We start from the raw sequence: 23,935 nt of genomic DNA on the forward strand, positions 1-23,935 counted from the left end.
GTTCCCGCGCAGTCAACAAAAATGAATTTGGATATCGATATTGAGTAAGTACATGTAAATATTTCGTTAGATTTTGGAGAAGGACATAGGATAATTTTTATCATGGAAAATGTTCCGTTTTCACGCAATAAACTTTATTAATTTGCGTTTAAGCTGCTGAACCGATTTTGAGTAAATTTAGTTAATGTAGAAATAATTAGTTTATCACGTGCAGAGTTGGGCAAAAAGTAATTAATAATTTTAATCAGATTACAAATTAATCAGATTGATGAAGTACCTAATTGTGCATCTGAAATTACCCGTAAGTTGATTAAAAATAATATTATGTATAAAATGTATTCTAATTTTAATTTGCAATAATTAGATTATCTAATAATTTAATTAGACTAACGAGTATTTCAATAATTACCTATGTCCAATGTCCAATGCTGGTAATTATAATAAATAAAAAAACTCCCACACCGGTGTCGGTGGCGGTGGCCGGTGTCAATAAAACCAGGCCAGTTGCGCAGGAGTAATTTTATAGTGCCCAAGTGTGTGCGCAATACACAAGAGCACTCTGGTTTCAATGAAACCAGGCCAGTTACACAGGAGTCATTTTATAGTGCCCAAGTGTGTGCGCAATACACAAGAGCACTCTGGTTTCAATGAAAATAGGCCGGTTAAGTAGGAGTAATTTTATAGTGCCCAAATGTGTGCGCAATTATACATAAGAGCACTCTGCGGGAAGCGCGGGAAGGGAAGAAGAAGCGGGAACCTCTGTCCTTCTGCGGCAGCCGTACATTTTTCAAGACAATAATTATCTTATGTCCTTTCACGAGAGTCAAAGTATGTGCACACCAATACGGGTACGGGTACCGTACCTTTTTCCCGGATGTAAAGTATCCTATGTCCTTTCCCGAGACATAACGTATCTGTATACCAAATATCATCGAAATCCACGTAGTGGTATAAGCAGAAATCATTTTTATGAACCGTACATTTCTTCGGAATAAAAAGTATCCTATGTCCTTTCCCGGGACTCAAAGTATCTCCATATCAAACAGAAGAATCGGTTCAGCGGTTTGGGCGTGACGAGGTAATTTTATAACATTTTGTTAAAATAAGCACTTGTATTGAAAGAACAAATCAGAATTTTGCATTTATGTGAAATATCACAAAGGACATTAATGCTAATTGCTATGTAATAAGCCCTATAGCAATATTGCATTAACCATTTTTATACGTTTTATACGTACTGAATGTAAAATTATTATTTTTAACAAAAAATTAAAACCGACTTCCAAGGTAAAAACAATTATAATATGAACTAAAAAGTATTAAATAACTCTTACTCTATAATAGTGCCTTTTTCAGAATTCGTCTAAATCTCAACTATTTCTGTACATACTACAGTCTTCATTATTTTGAAGTCGGTACCAGCAAATTTTATCGTGAGTTCAGTCAATGTCAGAATATCTGAAGCTTTTGGGACTGGTACCGACTTCAAAGTAATGAAGACTGTAGTATGTACAGAAATAGTTGAGACTTAGACGAATTCCGAAAAAGGCACTATTATAGAGTAAGAGTTATTTAATACTTTTTATTTCATATTATAATTGTTTTTACCTTGGAAGTCGGTTTTAATTTTTTGTTAAAAATAATAATTTCACTCTTTTTAGTTATCTACAAGATAAGGCTTTATGCGTAAATAACCACTACTAATGTTAACTATTCACATTATGTTACTGTAAGCGAAATTGTGGTAAATGCTTGCAGTTATCTAAGCGATGCTGCAATTTAAAAACTTTTATCTTTAAAGGTTCAGGAGTTCTGTTCAGTGCCTTTGGACCAAGAGACACCTTTGTATGAACTTTCTCTTATTCGTAACATATGTTTAAGTTACTAGAAACAACATTTTAACCACTATGAGTGTTTTGATAAATTTCAAGGATTTCCCTCGATTGCTCATAGATGCCGTCATCAGCTCACCACTTTCGTAATTATTATACAAAATCAAGATTATATCCTATACAACAACACAATAATTTTGAAAATCGGTCCACAAATAGCGAAATAATCATCAAAAACATCTGCTTCGATGCAAAATATCACGAAAAGCATCAATAATTGGGTCATAATGTGATGACCCATGGCATAATTATGATTGTGATGATGTCACAATCATTAAGCCAACACATCAATTAAATTGATGTGTTGGCTTATGCTTTCAGTTGTTTCAACAACACCGAAATCCCCGAACCTGTATCTATAAGGATTCAAAAGTTCTGTTGGGTACCTTCGGATCCAGGGTATAACCTGGTGCGAAATCTTACTTTTTGGTAGCGTTTACCTCGAATGCTTCAGAAAAAATTGAAATCACTATATATTTCCATACAAATTTCAAGGAGTCCCCTCGATTCCTCCAGGATCCCATCATCAGAACACCACTTTTGTGAACATGGTACCAAATTCGAGTTAAACCCTATACAACACAAAAAGAATTTTGAAAATCGGATCACAAACGGCTGAGTTATCGTTGAACATACAAAAAAAAAGATACAGCCGAACGTATTACCTCCTCCTTTTTGGAAGTCGGTAATTAAAATGTTTTTTCATAATCATAATCTACGCATTTTAACAAAAAAAAAATTCCGCACAATATCATATTTATGCTTAAAATAAGCAGAAAATAAAAATTATTCCAAAAAATTTAAAACGCCGATTACTCATAGTCCGATGTGGGATGGTACACGAACGTTTAACAGCATCCAGTCACATTATAAAACAAAGTCGTTTTTTTCCCTCATGTCCCTTTGTTCCCTTTAATCTTTAAAACTACGCAACGGATTTCGATGATTCTTTCAGTGTTAGATAGCCCATTTATCGAGGAAGGCTATAGGCTATAGTTTATCACGCTAAGACTAATAGGAGAATGTGGAAAAAACGGGGGAAATTATTTGAAAGGGCTTATCTCGCGAACTACCTGGAGCAATTTTTATGTTATTTGGCACAGATAAGAAGTAGACCACGTGAAGGATCATAGGCTATCAATTTTAATAATTTTTTCAGTGGCTATATTATATTTTATACCCATGCGACGCCGGGGCGGGTCGCTAGTTTAATATAATTTCCTATATAGGGATCCATTTTATTTGTGAAATATGAAGTTTTAAAATAGAAAAAATCATGAGAGATTTAGATAGTATTTTTTTTAAATTACGAGTATTTAATAAGTAGATATAATTTCCGATTTAGGGATCCATTTGTGAAATATGAAGTTTTAAAATATAAAAAATCATGAGAGTCCAATGTCCCCGTTCTACCAGCTAAACGGTTGCTTCTGGAAATGTGAAAAAATCCCGGGAGTAGGAAATAGGTAAACTGTATGCTGAACTCAAAAGGAAAACTATCACGGCTAAGAAGACTTCATAAGTTATTGAGTATTAGTCGATCAACTAAAAAAATGTATTCGGCGAAGTATTAAGGAACTTTTCGTTCAAATTCCTTTGAAAGTAACTGAGATGATGTTGTTAGTAGTTTAAAACACGTTAAATATATGTGCATTCATTGACCATAAAAAATATCAAAAACTAGCGGTACTACTTAACCCTCTATTACGCGTGGCACGACACGCACTTGGCCAGTTTTTTTTAGTTATCTAAGCCTTCATCGAAGTGCCAAAGTCCAGCAGGTGGCGGGCTGATAATGACGATGTGAATAAACTAGCACAAGATTTCGCTTTAGATAAAGTATAATTTAAGCATTTTATCCAGGAACTTCAGTATAATATAGAAATAATTGTTGTCTTTTGAGGAAAATCGGATAGGTAAGTGCTTGAAACAATGATTTCACACACCGTAGCTTAGGTTGTAGCGTAACAAAATAATTAATAGTTTTCGTAGTCGAGTAATATAATAATTTATTACTCGTTAGTAACAAAATTAAATAAATAGTCATCATTATCTGTAGAATTTTAAACTCGAATTTTGAATTAATAGGAAGAAGATTAGAGGTGATACCTGAATAAAAATTTCAAAATACGACTGCATTAGTCCGTTTCCTAATACTGACCTAATAGAAAAGGTCTCAATCTAGATTTTTATATCTCTGCAAGCTGCTCTAGTTTCGTCATAGTGCATATAAAGCGCGCTAATAATATAGGTACATTTGTATTGAAAGATAAAATACCTAATAAATTAAGGGCCTGTTTCACCACTTTCTGATAAAGTGCCGAATAGGCTATTCACAACTTTTTTGACAGATTCTCCATACTTGATCTGTCAAGTTAATTGGTGGATAGTCTATTCGTCACTTATCAGGAAGTGGTGAAACAGGCCCTAATTCACTCACTTTGCTACTGCTAACAGTGAACTCTGGAGTCTGGACACATACCTACAAGGAACGACACACCCTCAAGCAATATCTATATTTGGTTACACCCTGTACATAGTTAGTTGCATAGATACTTAAATAAATAAATCGGCCAAGTGCGACTCGGACTCGCGCACGAAGGGTTCCGTACTGTTATAGAGCAAACATAGACCAAAAATTGTGTTTCTGTATGGGAGCCCCCCTTATTTTTTAATATTATTCTTAAATATTGAAGTAGACATATAATTAAGGTAATCTGAAGATGCCATTATTGATATCGAGCAAAAAAGGCCAAAAAAATCACGTTTGTTGTATGGGAGCCCCCTTTAAATATTAATTTTATTTTGTTTTTAGTCTTGTTGTTATAGCGGAAACAGATATACACAATCTGTGAAAATTTCAGAACTCTAGCTGTAGCGGTTCTTGAGATACAGCCTGAAGACAGACAGACGGACAGACAGACATCGAAGTCTCATGAATAGGGTCCCGTTTTCACCCTTCGGGTATGGAACCCTAAAAAGAAACAAGACCTTCAAATTAATGATCCTCTGTGAAATCTTGTAAATTGAAGGTCTTTTAAGATAATGTACTATATTATTTACGAAACGATTTTCACGCTACTTCCACATTAGATACCGTAAATTACAAAGTACATTCACGACTAGGGTTGCCAGGTCGCTAAACCGAAAAGCTGGACAAAGCACCCAGCTTGGCCGGACATTTGTACAAAAAAGTCCTGCTATCGAATACTTAGAATCTGAACTCTTAGTGTAGGAATACATTCGTAATTTTATGTTTTATTAAAACAATTTTTAAACATACAATTTTACATTTTATTAGGTGTAAAACCTTTTAAAATTGGTAGATTTTCATATAAAATTATTGATTCAAAGCTCTACAAAAGCCGGACTCCTCTTAATTTTGGCCGGACACGCAATCAAAAAGCCTGACTGTGTCCGGCTTTATCCGGACGTCTGGCAACCCTATTCACGACACTGCCTCGTTTTATTATATCACTGTATTGTAACCACTTATGTTTATTCATGACATTACATAACTAGTCGACCGCTAATAGCCTATGTTTAGATCATGAAAATATACACAATTTATACTTTACTACTTAGTATTTAGTCCGTAGCCTTAGGTTGATCTTTGCTTCGCTCTGGAGAAGGTTCTGGGGGCTTTGACAGCACGTCTTCTTTATTTTTTTATAGAATCGCCAATAAAATGCACGGTAAGACAAGATGAAGAAAACCGGCCAAGTGCGTGTTGGGCCACGCGCAATATAGGGTTCCGTAGTACGGAGTACCTACCGCTAGTTTTTGATAATTTTCGTATGGTCAATGAATGTACATTTATAACGAGTTTTACACTACTAACGAGATCATTTCAGTTACGTTCATTTGCTTTTTTGAATTTTTTTTTGAAAAATTTGAACGAAAAGTTCCTTTGTACTTCGACGAAAATTTTTTTTACTCCCGTGAATTTTTTCACATTTCAAGCAACCGTTTAGCTCAGGGGTTCCCAAACTGTACGCCGCGGCACCGTGGAAAGGCAAATGAGGCGCCGCCGCGCCGTGAGTCGATCCTCCATCATTATCCATAATATAAATAACCATTAACCACAAATATCATAAAATAAAATTATAATATGAATTATACAAAGCAGGAAGATGATTAAATATTTGTTTATTATTATTTACTTACTTAACCTAACTATCATTAGTGGTGTTTATTTATGTATATTTTTGTAAGGTAGAGTAGGGCGCCGTGACAAAATATTGACTTGTAAGTGCGCCGCAGGCTGAAAAAGATTGGGAACCCCACTTTAGCTGGTAGAAGGGGGGAGGGGGACACTGGACTCTTAACGATTTTTCCGCTTTGAAACTTCATATTTCACAAATGGATACCTAAATCGGAAAATGATTTGTGAATATTCTTAATATTTAAAAAAAACCTATCCATCTTTTTTCGCTTCCACCCCACCGTATGGGGGGGTGTTCCAAACGTTGGGGTGGAAGCGAAAAAAAATATCATCCTCACGTGTTGATGTGTAGAGGAGGTACCATAAAAAATATTTTTAAGATTTTATATGACCACTAGCTGACCCGGCGAACTTCGTATCGCCTAACAGTCGATTCTTTAACTTTTTGTATGGGAGTATAGAAAAGTGTTGTTTTTAGACTTTTTCAAGAAATTAAAAAATTTTTTTTGAATTTTTCTCTCCGTAAGAACCATCCTCGTACTTCAAGGAATATTTAAAAAAAAGAATTAGCGAAATCGGTCCAACCGTTCTCGAGTTTTGCGCTTAGCAACACATTCTGCGACTCATTTTTATATTATAGATTTTGTCGCCATCATTAATATATTTTTTTAAATATTTATTTATTTCAAAAAACTTAAAAACTAATACTTACTTACATTTAAACCTTGCCAAACCAAAGTTTATGGGCGAGAATATGTCCATGCCGAATTACAGCTATGTAGGTCTCCGAGTAAAACCGCGGACAGACAGACAGACGGACAGACGGACGGACAGACCGAAACTATAAGGGTTCCTTGTTGAAGTTGTTGACTATAGAACCCTAAAAAACTCGCCCAGGTTCGACGAGTAAAATTATTCGGTAGGTTGAAATCGTTGCGCTATGGATACATCATACAACTAGTTGCACGTCGTAACATCGTTGTTTTTATTAATACAAAATCGGAATAAAAACAGTCCTCCCCGGGACTCGAAGCATACCAAACATCATAAATCATCAATCGATCGATCGTGGCTCAAACGTAAAGGGGTAACAGACAGACAATCAGACAAACGACCGCAATGAATTACAAAATATTTTGTATGCATTTTAAGCTAACAATAATAATAATGGCGATTGGCATGAAAATTTACATCAGTATTTAGTAGTCTGTTGAGTGTGCCGTGGCCCGTGAATCGTGATGCACTTGAACTCGGAGGAAGTTAGCGTTCAATTTTATGGGCAATATCCGTCTGTGTCATAATGTCAGTAAATGGTAGTAGGGACTGTCGATAGGGTAGCTACACGCACGACAATACTTACTAGTTACTGCCGTACTCAGAGACATTTAATTGAGTTTTAATTTAATCACAGTTAAGTAAATTATGTTCGTCTCTAAGTGCGGCAGTTAGTCATTTATCTGCATTCACTATATACAGTGTGTAACAAAAATAAGTGATAATAGTTTAGGGTGTGTACGTGTTCCTTGTAGAGAGTTCACTGTGAAAGTAGCAGCGCTGAAAGACCAATTTTTTTTTCACTTTTGTATGGGCAAGAGCCCCAGCGCCATGAGTTTTCCCATACAGATAACAAAAGTGAAAAAAATTTGGTCTTTCAGCGCTGCTACTTTCACAGTGAACTCTCTACAAGGAACACGTACACACCCTAAACTAAATATCATTTATCACTTATTTTTGTTACAGCCTGTATAAAAGTTAGATAGAAATCAAAAATGTATCGGATTTGAGTTTTGACATAACGCGTCGCATGCGCCTCGATACTTGGCATTTTTAGGGTTCCGTACCCAAAGGGTGAAACGGGACCCTATTACTAAGACTTCGTTGTCTGTCCGTCTGTCTGTCTCCAGGCTGTATCTCAAGAACCGCTATATAGCTAGACTTCTGAAATTTTCACAGATTGTGTAAATCTGTTGCTGCTATAACAACAAATACTAAAAACAAAATAATTAAAATGAATATTTAAGACGCTCCTCTACTGAGATGCCGTTTTTAGAGCCTCATTAACTCATAATTTGAAAGCCACAAAATTATAATAAAAATACAGCAATAATCTTCAGTAAGTATATGAACGTTCCTTTCATAGTTATGAATTTCCTATTTTTGTTTTTTATACTCATGATGTCAGCTTCCAAAGTAATACCAATTTGTTAAAAATTTAAGCATGCATTCAGTATCTCCCTAGTATTTACAAATTACGGTTAAGTATTTGAAACACACGCCAAAGATCGACAATTTTACTAACTACATACGGGACGTTTGAATTTTTTTAGGAAAATTTTGAAATATAAGTAAAAAATAGCATAGGAAAAATAGGATTTTGTACATGGTCAAGGTCGTTTGCTCAGGGGATGGCCTTAAGGGGGGCTCCCATGCAACAAACGTGATTTTTTTGGCCTTTTTTGCTGGATAGGCACAAAATATATTCACAAAGTTCAATAAAGAATAATAAAATAAAAATTTAAACGCAAATACCATACAAAAAATACAATTTTTGGCCTATTTTTGCTCTATAACGGTACGGAACCCTTCGTGCGCGATTCCTACTCGCACTTGGCCGCTTATTTGTATGGCTAAACCATTTAAAATTTCACGGTAATACATATAATTTTCACGCACTTCTTTCTTATTTAGAACGGATTTTGAATACTTTGATTTGATAGTCCTAAAATATGGATTGTTCTATATTTTGTAGGACAATGTTAAGTACTCTTTAATTATATAACTATTAACCTATCAATACACAAAAAATCCTAACAAGCTGATTTTTTGTGCATTGATAGGTTAATAGTTTAAGAGTAACATTGTCCTATAAATAGAACATTCCATATTTTAGGACCATCGAATCAACGTATGAAATCCTTTCTACCTCTGTAAGCTACTACTATCGAGATTTTTCGCAGATAAAATTGTTGTTCGGCTTATCGAAACGAAGCTATTCACGAAAAATTAGCTTGATAGTAATCAAAAATAAAAAATGTTTTAGGGATCTCTGACTATAACATTATCTATAAGTAGGTACTCTTTAAGTACATAATATTTATAAAAATAAGAAATACAATAATATTTAGGCAGCTTAACTTAAAATGTTATTGCTTACTTTAACATGACAACAAATTATTACTTAATCATTCATCATCATTATATTCTTAGCAGTTGCCGAGCGGCGAGCCTTATTTATCTTAAGTAGGCCTATCAGATAAAGCTTCTAATAATAATTAAGATATTATCTTAATTATTATTATGCTAATAAATTCTGGTGCTGATAAGATAAATGAAATGGAAAAGTACGAAAATGTAAATAATATCTAGTATTGTTAATGTAATTTAAGTAACAACGATGTTTTTTTGGTGCCATTAGAGTCATTAGACTAGCGGGTAGACCCTTCTTATAATAAGCGCTGTCTGGCTTCGTATTTTTAGGGTTCCGTATGCAAAGGGTAAAAACGGGACCCTATTACTGAGACTTCGATGTCCGTCTGTCTGTCTGTCTCCAGACTGCATCTCAAGAACCGCTATACAGTTCGACAAGGCTTTATTTGAACGTGGGTGAGGAGCGCTGCTGGTAAATGAGAACTGTCAAACACATGTCAAAAATGACGTTTTTGTATGATAAAGCATTTAGTTCCTTTTCTCGCCACTTTAAAATAAAGCCTTGTCGAACTGTAACTAGAGTTCTGAAATTTTCACAGATTCTGTATTTCTGCTGCTATGCCGCTACAACAAATACTAAAAATAAAAAAAATGATATTTAAGGGGGGCTCCCATACAACAAACGTGATTTTTTGCAGTTGTTTATTTTTCTATCTACGGTTTTTGCTTTTTTTTCTCGATATCAATAATGGCAACAGGTAGGTTAAAGTCCATAATTATTATGTTATAATATAGTTAAGTATATACTTATTGTATATATGTAAGTACTTTAATCTTTATTATTAATACTAGCTGTTGCCCGCGACTTCGTCCGCGTGGACTTCAGTTTATAGCGCGCGATGTCAACAAAATTGGTGTCAAAAGCTTTTATAAAAAAAACCCTGGTACCCCTTAAATCAATACAGTTGTGCAGTGTGCACACAATAAGTATTTCTTTTTTTTATATTAATTTTTATATTTTATGCCAAATTTTAAAGCTTATTTAGCCCCCCAATTACACAACTTTAGGCTGCGTTTCCACTGAAGCGGAGCGGAGCTTTCAGTGGAAACGCAGCCTTACCCATAAACTATTTATCATTGATAGGTTTAAGGTTACGTCACTGCACAGATAAAGTACCGAGTTATTTAAATTTTTTTTTTATGAAATAAGGGGGCAAACGAGCAAACGGGTCACCTGATGGAAAGCAACTTCCGTCGCCCATGGACATTCGCAGCATCAGAAGAGCTGCAAGTGCGTTGCCGGCCTTTTAAGAGGGAATAGGGTAATAGGGGAGGGTAGGGAAGGGAAGGGAAGGGAATAGTTGAGGGTAGGGAAGGGAATAGGGTAGGGGTTAGGGGATTGGGCCTCCGGTAAACTCACTCACTCGGCGAAACACAGCGCAAGCGCTGTTTAGGGGAGGGTAGGGAAGGGAAGGGAAGGGAATAGTTGAGGGTAGGGAAGGGAATAGGGTAGGGGTTAGGGGATTGGGCCTCCGGTAAACTCACTCACTCGGCGAAACACAGCGCAAGCGCTGTTTCACGCCGGTTTTCTGTGAGAACGTGGTATTTATCCGGTCGAGCCGGCCCATTCGTGCCGAAGCATGGCTCTCCCACGTATAATACCGTAGAATAGATATAACAATCGAAAAAAATCTAAACTTAAATGTAAGATGATACCACGTCTTATAGAAAGACTTTTGAGCAAGCGTCAGCGCGATGTAGAAGACGCACGGCGCCATCTATTATGAATTTTTGGAACTAACTTAATTTGAACAAATTTATGCATTTTCACCCCCTTACAACCCTTTTTTCCAGTAAAAAAGTAGCCTATGTCCTTTCTCAGGCTTTAGACTATCTGTATACAAAATTTCATTACAATCGGTTCGGTAGTTTTGGCGTTTGGCGTGAAAGCGAGACTGACAGACAGACAGACAGAGATACTTTCACATTTATAATATTAGTATAGATTATGTGCACACTGCTGGTTTTGGGTATTTTGATTAATTAAGGGCCGCGCTACACCGAAATGGCAGCGGCGAGGCGAGCACTTTCAGCGCTACCATTCCGGTGTAACGCGGCCCTAAGAGGGGTACCACTTACCAGGGTTTTAAAAAGTTTTTAAATTTGACACAAATTGTGTTGACACCGCGCGCTATAAACTAAAGTCCACGCGGACGAAGTCGCGAGCAACAGCTAGTTATGAATAAAAACAATATATAATAAAGTGGGTATGATTAGTTCTGTTACAATAATGAAGTAAAAAATAAAACGCCATCTGTTTTCATATATTAGAATTAAAATGTTGATTGCATTGATAATATTATATTTTCTGGATGGAATATAGGCCAACACGGTACACTCGAACTCCTTTATTTTCGAGCGCCTTCTGCTGTCAACTTGTCACATAGGTACCGTATATTAGAAATGCAGTAGGAATTAAATAAGATAAGATAGATTGATTATTATTATACCAAGTGATAATATTATTAAACATAATATTCTAACGTATTAAAAACTATAAACAAAAACATAATAACTAATAAGTATGATTAGTTCTGTTACAATGAAGTAAAAAATAAAACGCCATCTGTTGAATTGTATTAGAACTAAAATGTTCATTGCATCGATATATTTCTGGATTTTTTATAATATTATACATAAAATATTTTTAAGATTTTTGAAATATTATTTTAATACACATCCAAGACCCAGTAACATTGAAAACTTTTTGTTCCGCCTGCGGGACTCGAACCCAGGACCCCCGGGATGAGCGCTGGCCACGCGCAATGCGAATAAATTTTCATCGATATTTTCATGGAAATAAGATATTTTCCCACATCAAAATGTAGCCTATGTCCTTTCTCAGACTCTAGAATAACTGTGTACAAAATTTCATTGCAATCGGTTCAGTAGTTTTGGCGTGAAAGCGAGACAGACACACAGACAGACAGACAGAGATACTTTCGCATTTATAATATTAGTATGGATTAAAATAAAATAAAAAATTAAGGGGGCTCCCATACAAAAACACAATTTTTGGCCTAGTTTTGCTCTATAATGGTACGGAACCCTTCGTGCGCGAGTCCGACTCGCACTTGGCCGATTTTTATTGAAAACTAATAAAGAGTTTTCGATACTTTCCACAAACTACCAGTAGTGGAGTCACTGAAGGATTTCACCTCCGATTTCGTTGAACCTCCATCGATTTTCATGAAAATTGGTGAGTAGGTGGGACTCGTAACGTGGAGAAGTGGACAGGCCCATCCCTCGATCGCGGATTCTTGGAAATTCTATTGTATTCTATTGTTATCGCGGTCGAATCCGACCGCTTGGGGGTTGAGAGGATTGATATTTGGTATCGAAATCAGCGAATGCATTTTTGACTAAGCCCTCAGAAGCTTTCATTCGCGCAAGTTTTTGTTTGTTTATGCGGTTATGGCTGGATCGCTACATGAACTCTATCAGATATAAATCGTTTTCAGTTGTATTAAAATTTACACGTCGTCGCGTTACTTACAAGTACAGACGTTATAATAATCATAATATTATTATTAGATTATAATTTGAATTTTACGATACACGTGTTTTAAAGGACTGCAACTTTGTCTTTACTACTTGTCATGTATATTTTACACTCGTGATTAAAATATAACGCAAAGTATAAACATTATATTCTAATAAGTAGTTTGACGTCGAAGTTGTCTATAAGATCCGTAACTTTTCATTTCACTTGCATTACAAAAACTTGTCCGCCCTAGTGGTTAAATGGGCCAACTCGATACCTATTGAGTATTGACCTACTGACAGTGTAGAGCTGTACTGTCGACTGTTATTTTTGTAGACGATCATTGGAATGCTGTGTATGTTTATCACTTATTCATTAATTATAATTATTTTTATGTAGTTAAAATAATAATATTTAATTTTAATACGAATTTTTAAAGTTTTCAAATGTTAAATTAATATGCTCTAACTGCTTTTTATTTATGCGTTGTTTGCTTAAAACTACGTTTAAAAAGACGCAAATTGGTGTATTGTAGATAAAAATACAAGACAAGACATACATACAGAACGTGACACTTTAATTTTGATAATGATTCAGACAGACAGACGAGATATTTATACTATAATGTGAGTAGGCCGTAGGGCGTTGATCTCATACTATTGATGACTGCCAAAATGTTGTTGGCATTTGTTCGTGTTTATATTTTTTGCTGGACAGTGTAAATGTAGCTTATGATCATTATAATATAAGAAAATGGTTACTTCATAAATGCAGATTCATATGCAGTTAACGGACCTATGTCAATTGGTCGGATTATGTCAATTCAATGTTAACTGTGATCTGTCGGATGAGTTTGACATAACGCGACCAAATTACGTAGGTCCGCCATCTGCCTATGAGTCAACTTCTCTGATAGTATAGTAGAAGAGGTATAGTAGAAGAAACCAAATAGGTGTGTAGGTAAGGATGGTAACCAGACAGTTTACTCAGATGAAATATACTACGTGTTAATTGAAATTAACAATTCATTTGAATAAAATATGCATCATTTTCTTTGAAATTTGAATATATTTATGGCATTTTTTTTTCATCTGTGTTCATCAATTGGAAATCGCCTCACTTGGAATAAAAGATGTTTAATGAAGTTGGAATAAAATATGTTTAATGAAATAAACAGGAAAATAAACGAAAAAGAACGTCTGATAACTGTTGTCAGTTACGGTTTACCTTTTTCTAATTTTTAAAGCACTACAGTGTTCCAAAGACCCTTCGGATCGGATATTTTTAACTGACCCCATAGATTGATGTAGTTAGATAAACTGAGCAATTGTCTAGAAGCAATTATCTATTCTGATTTCTGTGCTAGAAGTAACCCCTTTTCAAATATGGTCAGTTTTCGAGAAAAAAATACGCTATTTCGGAGGGACTGAGAAATGAAAATATATAAGTACTAGCTGTTGCCCGCGACTTCGTCCGCGTGGACTTCAGTTTATAGCGCGCGATGTCAACAAAATTGGTGTCAAAAGCTTTTATAAAAAAACCCTGGTACCCCTTAAATCAATACAGCTGTGCAGTGTGCACACAATAAGTATTTCATTTTTTTATATTAAACTTTATTTTTATGCCAAATTTTAAAGCTTATTTAGCCCTCCAATTACACAACTTTACCCATAAACTATTTATCATTGATAGATTTAAGGTTACGTCACTGCACAGATAAAGTACTGAGTTATTTAATACCGTAGAATAGATATAACAATCGAAAAAATCGAAACTTAAAAAGATGATACCACGTCTTATAGAAAGACTTTTGAGCAAGCGTCAGCGCGATGTAGAAGACGCACGGCGCCATCTATTATGAATTGTTGGAACTAACTTAATTTGAACAAATTTACGCATTTTCACCCCCTTACAACCCTTTTTTCCAGTAAAAAAGTAGCCTATGTCCGTTCTCAGGCTTTAGACTATCTGTATACAAAATTTCATTACAATCGGTTCGGAAGTTTTGGCGTTTGGCGTGAAAGCGAGACTGACAGACAGACAGACAGACAGAGATACTTTCGCATTTATAATATTAGTATAGAGTATGTGCACACTGAACAGCTGTTTTTGGGTATTTTGATTAATTAAGGGCCGCGCTACACCGGAATGGCAGCGGCGAGGCGAGCACTTTCAGCGCTGCCATTCCGGTGTAGCGCGGCCCTAAGAGGGGTACCACTTACCAGGGTTTTAAAAAGTTTTTAAATTTGACACAAATTTTGTTGACACCGCGCGCTATAAACTAAAGTCCACGCAGACGAAGTCGCGGGCAACAGCTAGTATTAAACATAAAATATGTTTAAGATTTTTTAAATTTTATTTTAATACACATCCAAGACCCAGGAACATTGAAAACTTTTTGTTCCGCCTGCGGGACTCGAACCCAGGACCCCCGGAATGAGCGCTGGCCACGCGCAATGCGAATTCATTTTCATCGAAATTTTCATGGAAATAAGATATTTTCCCACATCAAAATGTAGCCTATGTCCTTTCTCAGACTCTAGAATAACTGTATACAAAATTTCATTGCAATCGGTTCAGTAGTTTTGGCGTGAAAGCAAGACAGACAGACAGACAGACAGACAGACAGACAGACAGACAGAGATACTTTCGCATTTATAATATTAGTATGGATATTATTTAATTCGTTATTGTTTTTTTAGAAATATTTTTCCTAGTTTGATGTGCCATTCAATTTTGAACTCTTATGGCATTTTTTTTAAATAAAAATTGGTAACAGTTTAGAGGAAATAAAAAAATCGATTTAAATTTTTTTTCGAAAAGTATGCAGTTTCCGCACGTATTATATTGCAATATTTTATGCCGATAATATTTCAGCTTTATAACTACCTATGAAAAAAAACGCTCAGGATCTTATAATAATAATAATTATGCTTCGGTGTAGCTTGAGAATATAATCGCGATTTTAATTTTGTGCAAAAGTGCCTGCAATATTAGTCATAGCAAAGTTGCATTTTGCTTTACAGTTAATATTATTATATAAGGTATTTTTCAGTCTTATCTAGCGATATACATACGAGTATCTAGCGATAAGTAAATAAAAATAATTAATGAGTTTGCTGAGTTTCATCACACGTACAATGCTTAATAAAAAATATTTTTGTAACTTTTTGAATATTTTTGAGGATTTTAAAAGCATAATTATAACATAACCCTCAATTCGACATTTACCTATTAGGGGTCATCCATGAAGTATATATATAAGTCACACGTAGAGGCGGGGGGGGGGGGGAGGTCGACGAAGTAAAATTGCAATGACGTCACACTAGAGTTAGGACTTAGGACTCGTCGCTATGAGAAAATAATAAATTTACAATCGATTACATATTATCTGTTTATGTAATCTAACCTAGTATGGCGGTATTATCTACCTACTTTATTTTTACACAACGTCTATTGCAAGATTTTTATTAGCTGGGTGTTGGAATGCCTAAATTCAGAGGTTGCGAGTTTGAGACCGATTGTTTGTAAACATAAATAAGTAATAATAATAATTAATAACAACATTAAATAATTGACTAGATTTTAAAAGATTAACATATTTTCCCTACCCTCTCCTATTTCCTTCCCTACCCTCCCCTTTCCCCCTCCCTACCCTCCCCTATTCCCGTCCCTACCGTCCCCTATTACCCTATTTCCTCTTAAAAGGCCGGCAACGCACCTGCAGCTCTTCTGATACTGCGAGTGTCCATGGGCGACGGAAGTTGCTTTCCATCAGGTGACCCGTTTGCTCGTTTGCCCCCTTATTTCATAAAAAAAATATAATAATTAAGTACTTAAGCAAACCGGCCCTTATTATTCGAAATTTTCCTAGTGCAAGTGTAATATTATAAATAGTATGTTCTTGTATTTAATTAACTTTTTTTTTTTGGGCATTTTCAAAAAAACGTGTACCCTTGCAAAAATATGTCTATATTTTTTAAGGTCATTTATTTACCTTTATTTGAATGTCATATACAAGGAAAACTATTGAACTAATGGAATAAGTTAAAAAGAACGCTGAAAACGTTATATTATTCTGATATTATTGAAACAAAATCGAATTTTCGACGAAAAAGATTCCGTTGTGCGACTAAATGTAAAATATAATTTAATACAAAAAAATACAGCAATAAATGGATTTCTTCGTTTATTTAATCTAGTGATATGCATATTTAATTGTTTATTAAAAAAATTTTTGATAATTTCAAGGATCAACAAGAGTAGCAATTATTTTTAATCCATAGTGTGACTATGTGACCTACCCACTAGGTTATTTTTCATTTTTTTACATGAGTAAGTAATATATAACATATTTAAAGAAGTTTTTATAGCACAAAAACCTTTTATTTAAACATTTTTATTGTTGCACTACTTATAAAAGTAAAAAATTCTTTGATTTCATAGATTTAACTTCATTAATTACAGGGACGAACATCTCATAATCATAAAGATGTGTTCACATGTCTACGAATTCCTAAGTTATTAATGACATCGGATTATATGCACGATCAAAGTGCCGAAATATCCATGCAAATATGCACGAAAAATGGTCGAAATATGCACAAAATATGCACAATCAAAAGTCACTTAATATTAAAATTTATTATTTTTTTGAAGACTTTTCCGGTAGTGACATTAATAAAAGCGCCAATTTTTATAATTTCATAAAATCCAGGATTTTTAATTTCTTCAAATAAAGACTTTTTATTTATTTATTATACGCCAATAATAATTTTCTACCAACATTTTCCGATTGCAATCTTAATGCCCATGGAAGTTAAACTACCGAAATATGCAAAATTGCCAAAATATGCACTATCGCCTAAAAAGTGACATTATAATATGCATTTGCATTAGGGTTGTTGAGGAAGTGATTATGAGGAAGAGGAGGAGGAAGAGGAATTGTCACTCGCAAATTTAGAGGATGCGGATGAGGAAGAGGATATTTTTTGAGGAAGAGGATGCGGATGAGGAAGAGGATGAGGAATAGAATGATAGGAAATTATAAATACTAGCGGACCCAAACCAAAAGCCTTTGTGCAGTCTGTACATAACTAGGTACATACATTACACAAAAAATAATTAAAAGGGTATTTTCCAGTGGACCAAACTATGAATCTATACCGTTCTCAAAACACAGAATAAAGAATCATCAAAATCGGTCCAGCAGTTAAGAGGAGCTCAGTAACATACACAACACACGCACACAAAAATAATCGGCTAAGTGCGAGTCGGACTCGCGCACGAAGGGTTCCGTACCGATATAGAGAAAAAATAGGCCAAAAATTGTGTTTTTTGTATGGGAGCCCCCCTTAATTTTTTTTTTATTTTATTATAAATCATTAAAGTACACATACAATTAAGGACTTTGTGAAAATTTCAAGTGAGTACCTATTGCCATTTTTGATTACGAGCAAAAAAGGCCAAAAAAATCAAGTTTGTTGTATGGGAGCCCCCCTTAAGTATTAATTTAATTTTGTTTTTAGTATTTGTTGTTATAGCGGCAACAAAAATACACAATCTGTGAAAATTTCAGAAGGCTAGCTATAGCCGTTCTTGAGATAAAGCTTGGAGACAGACAGACAGACGGACAGACATCGAAGTCTCAGTAAAAGGGTCCCGTTTTTATTAAGATGAGTGAATGATACAATTCTCGCCCTCTGGCGTGTGCGTTGCCATGATTGGATACGCGACGCGCATGCGCAGTGAAATTCCTCATAAATTCCTCTTAAATTTTGAGGAAGCGATAGCGGAAGAGGATTTTTTTATTTTTATTTATGAGGATGCGGTAACGGATGAGGAACCTAAAATATTGCGGAACTTCCTCATTATGAGGAAGCGGAAGAGGAATCCTCAGCAACCCTAATTTGCATATGCAAGTATGCAAATGCATATAATCCGATGTCTAGTTATTATAAATCTAAAAATATCAATGACCCAAAATGATTTTCAACTTTACTGATAGAAAAGTAGTGAAAATAAAATCAAAATTATTTAAAAAATAAAACTTTTAGGTACTTAAATTTTAAATATTTGTTATTGTTAAGTAAAGGCGACGCCTTGATAATTTGGTTGTAGCGATATCGATTTTTCAATGTCTTTGTCTTTGATTTACCCATAGCATAACACGATTGGTCAACTTTTATAACACAGAATAATCAATCAAATAGACCTGTGTAAAAAAAAGGATTCCTATTTTTCCAGCAGAGGAGAGTGAGTGGAAGCTTCCAAAAATGTACATGGATTGGTTCAAGCATACACTTTAATTTGCCCATAGCTTATATGAAATGTATTTATGGTTTTTAAATTACGCGACAAAACTATTTTGTCGCTTACGCCCTTTCCATTTTTTGCTGTTCCATTGCTTGTTTTCTGTGAGAGGCCGGGCCGGCCTTTCATAGAAAACTAGCAATCTAAAACATATCCAAAACGGTTTTTTACTTTAACGCGGCGTCACCTTAACACATAAGTAATAAAAAATATATTTGTACGTTAATCGTACCAGTTTAAAAATCTCCAATTTTCTTAATAAAATCTTTGAATAAAAAAATAATTTATTTAAAATGTGAACTAAGCCTTATGCTTTCCGCCTGTTGTGACTTGTCCGTTCCATTATATGTGACCATACGAAAAGTCACAAGTCGGAAGTCACGTAATATTACTTTCTTTTACTTTTAAAGTGTTTGTAAATAACCGATAATAGTTATCACAATTTCATTATTTATACTAAATACTAAGCTAATTTTGCAACGTGTCAACAGTAAAAACAGTTGGAGAAAGTATAATAATGCTTACAAAATATGGTCACTTATCTGAACAAATAAACCGTTCCTGAAGAACCATCCAACCTGCGTCCGCGTCTTGTAGCAGATTTTTAACTACTAAATTCAAATTGAAGTGTCTCGATGTACAATGAAATATAGTACTATCATTTAGTGCCGAAAATATTTTTGTAGTATGTTTATAAAACTAAAAAAAACGGTCACTAAACCGAACATTCCGGTCGGGTTGTTTTTTCATGATTATAATTTTAATTAATTTGTAGTTAAATTATGTTAGATTTTTCAATAACAAGACATTCAATTGATACATTAAGTATTTAGGAATCTAACATATGTTTTTTAAGTAACTTACTTTAAGAAAAAAAATAGTTATTAAAGATTTTGTTACAACTTCTGGGAAGGGGACAGGTGAATTTAATAGGTTTCGGTACTTAAAAACCCTTATAAATCTCATACTAAATAAAATTTTATACAAACGTGAATGTATTTTAATAAAAGAAAACTTGTTTTTGCTCCTACATTAAAATTACAAAATGTTAGTATGTAATTTTTTACAAATAATCTGTAGCGAAGTCAAGGGACAAGGTAAAAACCAGGGGTACACATTTTTTTGAAAATGCCAAAGTCGATATTTAAAAAAAAATCTACCGCCAAAAGAAGCACATATAATTTCTACGTGAAGTTACAACATTTATATAGATACTTATTCATAAGCATAAGTTAATATTTTCTAGACGTAACTGTAGAGTCATAGTCAAAGCCTTTTACTATGGTAGAGTTGTTTAGAAAAGGCGGCGAGAATCACGCAAAAAGTTGTTTTAGGCTTAGTGAGAGCGATCTCGCGGCTGCTGGTAGGTACTCACTCTTCCGGTCGGATTGTAAAAGAAAGTTACAATGTGAGATGTATAATATCGTAAGTGAAAATAATGGTACTATTCACGGTCCGCCGCGCACGTACACACACGATAATATAGGAAATGAGAAGGCTTTATTTTTGCATTTAAGGGTGAAGCCAAACGAGCGTAATTTGTGAGTTGTGAGTCGCAGAATTTCGGCTGACAGAAATTCTGCTGCATTCAGTTTCATACAAAAGTCCTGTTTGATTCACACGAGCGTAATTTTGTGAGTCATGATTTGTACGAAAAATAATTTACGCGACCGAAATTCTGCGACTCACGACTCACAAAATTACGCTCGTTTGGCTTCACCCTTACCGTCAATAAAAATATGTGTGCGACGTTTATTTTCTCATTCTCACGGTATTGTTCAGTGTTCTTGATGCGTCTTGTTACCACAGATCAGGCACTAGGTAGATATGAAATACACTTCTGTAGGTTTTCCCTAGCAAGCTACTGGCTAGTTATCGTGTGAATTTACTTACGATTATGGGAACTCTATTACGCTAAACAAACAGCACGACACGAGCACAAAATTACTCACCGAACTTAAACCAATACACGGGTTGAGGTAAAATCGATCAACACGGAGCTGTTTGATAAACACCGATCGTTGTTCATAGCAAGCAATTAACTAGTAGTGTTTATATTTCGATAAATCGCGGAAACCGGCGAGACGTACGCGCGGGTTGCGGTTGTGCCGGCGACGAACACGGTACTGACTGGTTGCGCTCGCGCACCTTATCGACAACCTCTTGTACCAGATAAGCGGTTGTCGTTCTAACTCCTTGTATAATGGTAACTGTGTGGACTAATAGCCCACAGGCCACTCCATAGGTCAAAGCCCCAGATCAATAATAAATATAGGTGTGAGCTGTAAAAGAGTTTTAGCGATATCTTGGTAAAAAAAATATTTACAAAAAGTATAAAATCCTTTCTCATATTTTAAATGCGGAACGGCGTAAACTTACAAAAAAAATTCGTAAGAATAACATAGCACATATAAAAAATAGAGACAGCTGCAGGCCATAATTCATTAAATAAAAATTACTTACCCTTCTATCCACATACTATAGATATCAGCTTATTTGTTTTCAAAAATGTTGATGAATGCGTTCTGTGAAAATGAACGGAATTTTGGCGCAAGTGGCGGAGTTGCGAGTGTCATCTAGTTGGAAATACAATTTACAGGTACTTAACAGGGCTTTTCTTTGATAGCATAGGTTACCATTTACCTTCTTTGACAGCATAGGTTACCATTTACCTTCTTTGACAGCATAGGTTACCATTTACCTTCTTTGACAGCATAGGTTACCATTTACCTTCTTTGACAGCATAGGTTACCATTTACCTTCTTTGACAGCATAGGTTACCATTTACCTTCTTTGACAGCATAGGTTACCATTTACCTTCTTTGACAGCATAGGTTACCATTTACCTTCTTTGACAGCATATGTTACCATTTACCTTCTTTGACAGCATAGGTTACCATTTACCTTCTTTGACAGCATAGGTTACCATTTACCTTCTTTGACAGCATAGGTTACCATTTACCTTCTTTGACAGCATAGGTTACCATTTACCTTCTTCGACAGCATAGGTTACCATTTACCTTCTTTGACAGCATAGGTTACCATTTACCTTCTTACCCAGGAATGAATAAGTAGGAGTATAAAATTTTATTCTTTGGGACAGTTAATTTTTTTTTTAAATTGAAGCGAAGCGCCAATTTTCCTTTCAAGAGTTCCTATTTTCTCGATGTTTACTCAACTACAATACAAATTAACCTTATCATAATTCATAACTACTTGAACATGACTAAAATCAAATATGAATAAACCAAATGACTAAAACTTGTTTTTTATTAAAAATAATATTTGAAAAACAGTAGGCATACGTTTTTGTTGGCAAAAGTTGAAATTGGCTTTGAGGTCACGGTCAATCGCCGATATTCGTGTTAACGACTTGTGTGTTTTGGTTCTAGTCGTAGTTTATTTAAAGATTTTTAATAGGTCAAATAATTTCTATGACCTAAATAATATCCTTTTTGTACCTAAATATCCCTATTGGTGTGGAATAGTTAATGTTTTAACTCCAAATTCCAATTAATAATTTAAATAATTACAGCCAGCAGGTAGGATAAAAATAGAGTTAAGTAATAAAATTTAAGCATGTGTTTTATTATAAAATTAATGCTATAGCTGCACCCCGGCCCGGGGACAAGATCTTATATAGAACAAAATAATAACAAAAATATCTAAGTATTATGTATTGAAGAAACTGTTCAAAGCTGCTTGCTGTTTTTAGGGTTTCGTACGCAAAGGGTAAAAACGGGACCCTATTACTGAGACTTCGATGTCTGTCCGTCCGTCAGTCTGTCTGTCTGTCTGTCTGTCTGTCTCCAGGCTGTAACTCAAGAACCGCTATAGGTAGACTTCTGAAATTTTCACCGGTTATCTATTTCTGGTGCCGCTACAACAACAAATACTAAAAACAAAACCCCCGCCAAAGAACTTTAAAAAGTAATGAAATAATATTTACTGACTTTAAGTCCCTAGAACCTAACTAACCGAAATTATCTAACGGTACCCTGGGGTAGTAGTGCACTCCAACAATAATAACACATTTTAAAAAGATATTAAAGTTTTTATTTTTAAATCAACTTACATATAATTTTTAACATTAATCTCAGTCTTTCTAAACATAATTAAATCGCATTAATTAGGTATTATCTAGGTATTACAAAACAATTTTGGCATATTTTGTTCTGGTGAACAGTACAACACAGTACAAATGAAAGTTTTGCACGTCTCACATTGCGTACGTGATTTGCGGTCTTTGGACCACGGGAAGACAAAACACCTTCCAGATTTGGAATTAGGAGATGCTATAGAAGGCGTTGGGCGTTTTTTCCCCAGTATATCACCAATACTTATTTGTAGATACTTTGGCTAAGTTCGGTATTGAAATCTGTCATCTAGGTGCGGTTTTATGAAATCAAAAGCGAGAATCTTCAGGTAAGTGCGCCTATTCTTGAAAAAATGCTTATTAGCAGCATCTGAAGAATGTAACAGTATCATAGAATTGATCCCCACAATATTTACTTATTTAGTATTCCAAAGAACACACAGAGGCTCCAGCGGCGAGTTTTACGCGACACACTGTAGGTATGACTGCTTTTCTGTTTTTTTCTACCTCTACCACGTAAAATATCTGGAACGCTGAGGAGTGAGGACAGTGACTGGTTACGCATTAGAACTGAACTGCAAAGATACTTCTTCTATTTCTTCGTCTGAATCAGGAGGTGACTCTACTTCTAAAGAGTGAGGACTCTGAGATAAAATTACGTCATCGTTAAAATCTTGGATAACTTTATCCAGCTCTTCATCAGATGTCTTACCTAAAAATAGATCTTCACCATCTTCCGATTCCAGAAGAATATTGTCTATTTGATTTTCACTCAAATT

The 23,935-nt window shown here is 34.9% G+C and overlaps 1 protein-coding gene across 2 annotated transcripts in view; it reads right to left on the minus strand.

Annotated features, from left to right (window-relative positions):
- The window catches only part of LOC121728942 (zinc transporter 1), a 33,134-nt gene extending 11,964 nt beyond the window's left edge, over positions 1-21,170 (minus strand). For both annotated transcript variants that reach the window (XR_006035893.1, XM_042117283.1), the window contains exon 1: positions 21,013-21,170. The gene's annotated coding sequence lies outside the window, so the exon portion shown is untranslated. The remainder of the gene's footprint in view (positions 1-21,012) is intronic.
- Positions 21,171-23,935: the final 2,765 nt, after the last annotated feature.

Source organism: Aricia agestis, chromosome 7, assembly GCF_905147365.1.
Source record: "Aricia agestis chromosome 7, ilAriAges1.1, whole genome shotgun sequence".
Lineage (NCBI taxonomy): Eukaryota > Metazoa > Arthropoda > Insecta > Lepidoptera > Lycaenidae > Aricia > Aricia agestis.